We start from the raw sequence: 2,053 nt of genomic DNA, 5'->3' as shown, positions 1-2,053 counted from the left end.
ATCTCACCTTACCTTGCTTCCAGAATACCATCTCATGTTCATCTCTCTACCTTTACCCTCATATATACTGTCTGAATTCAGCCTCAGATTCAAGATATTATAAGAGTATTAGGGTTCTCCAGAGGCACAGAACCAAAAGGATAGATATAGAAGAAGTTTATTGTAGGAGCTGGCCCATGTGGTTATGGAAGCCTAGAAGTCACAATCTGCCATCTGCAAGCTGGAGAGCTAGGAAAGCCAGTGGTAGAATTCGGTTCATGCTCACTTTGGCAGCACATATACTAAAATTGGAACGATACAGAGAAGATTAGCATAGCATAGCCCCCGTGCAAGGATGACACGCAAATTCGTGAAGCTTCCACGTTTTTATAAAAACCCTCAAGAAAGTAGGAATAGAAGGAACATACCTTGAGATCATAAAAGCCATATATGAAAGACCCAATGCTAATATCATCCTCAATGGGGAAAAACTGAGAGCTTTCTCCCTAAGGTCAAGAACAAGACAGGGATGTCCACTCTCTCCACTGTTATTCAACATCGTATTGGAAATCTTAGCCTCTGCAGTCAGACAACACAAAGAAATAAAAGGCATCCAAATTGGCCAGGAGGAAGTCAAACTTTCACTCTTTGCAGATGACATGATACTCTATATGGAAAACCCAAAAGATTCCACCAAAAAACTGCTAGAACTGATTCATGAATTCTGCAAAGTTGCAGGATATAAAATAAATGCACTGAAATCGGTTTCATTCCTATACACCAACAATGAAGCGACAGAAAGAGAAATCAAGAAATTGATCCTATTTACAGTTGCACCAAAACCCATAAAATATGTAGGTATAAATCTAACCAAAGAGGTGAAAAATCTATACACTGAAAACTATAGAAAGCCTATGAAAGAAACTGAAGAAGACACACAAAAAAATGGAAAAATATTCCATGCTTCTGGATAGGAAGAACAAATATTGTTAAAATGTCGATACTACCCAAAGCAATCTACATATTCAATGCAATTCCTATCAAAATAACACCATCATTCTTCACAGAGCTAGAACAAACAATCCTAAAATTTGTATGGAACCAGAAAAGACCCCGAATAGCCAAAGCAATCTTGGAAAAGAAAACCAAAGCAGGAGGCATCACAATCCCAGACTTCAAGTATACTACAAAGCTGTAATCATCAAGACATTGTGGTACTGGTACAAGAACAGACACTCAGATCAATGGAACAGAACAGAGAGCCCAGAAGTGGACCCACAAATGTATGGCCAACTAATCTTTGACAAAGCAGGAAAGAATATCCAATGGAATGAAGACAGTCTCTTCAGCAAGTGGTGCTGGGAAAACTGGACAGTGACATGCATAAGAATGAACTTGGACCACTTTCTTACACCATACACAAAAATAAACTCAAAATGGATGAAAGACCTCCATGTAAGACAGGAAGCCATCAAAATCCTTGAGGATAAAGCAGGCAAAAACCTCTTTGATCCTGCCCGCAGCAACTTCTTACTCAACATGTCTCTGGAGAGAAGGGAAACAAAAGCAAAAATGAATTATTGGTACCTCATCAAAGTAAAAATCTTATGCACAGTTAAAGAAACAATCATCAAAACTAAAGGTCAATCGACAGAATGGGAGAAGATATTTTCAAACGACATATCACATAAAGGGCTGGTATCCAAAATCTATCAAGAACTTATCAGACTTAACACCCAACAAATAAATAATCCAGTGAAGAAATGGGCAAAAGACATGAATGGACACTTCTCCAAAGAAGACATCCAGATGGCCAACCGACACGTGAAAAAATGCTCAACATCACTCATCATCAGGGAAATATAAATCAAAACCACAATGAGAAACCACCTCACACCAGTGAGAATGGCTAAAATTAACAAGTCAGGCAATGACAGATGTTGATGAGGATGCAGGGAAAGAGGAAACTTTTTGCATTGCTGGTGGAAACTTGTGCAGGATAAACAGTATGGAGGTTCCTCAAAACAGTATGGAGGTTCCTCAAAAAATTAAAAATAGAACCACCCTATGACTC

General features: G+C 38.6%; 1 non-coding gene across 1 annotated transcript; it reads left to right on the top strand.

Annotated features, from left to right (window-relative positions):
• The first annotated feature begins 257 nt into the window (after nt 1–257).
• Nucleotides 258–369, top strand: LOC115515079. The gene has a single exon (XR_003969145.1). It is a non-coding gene; the product is annotated as a U6 spliceosomal RNA (small nuclear RNA).
• The last annotated feature ends 1,684 nt before the right edge of the window (nt 370–2,053 follow it).

Source organism: Lynx canadensis, chromosome B2 (genome assembly GCF_007474595.2).
Source record: "Lynx canadensis isolate LIC74 chromosome B2, mLynCan4.pri.v2, whole genome shotgun sequence".
NCBI classification, from domain to species: Eukaryota; Metazoa; Chordata; class Mammalia; order Carnivora; family Felidae; genus Lynx; species Lynx canadensis.
This window is presented reverse-complemented; position numbering and strand designations above follow the sequence as displayed.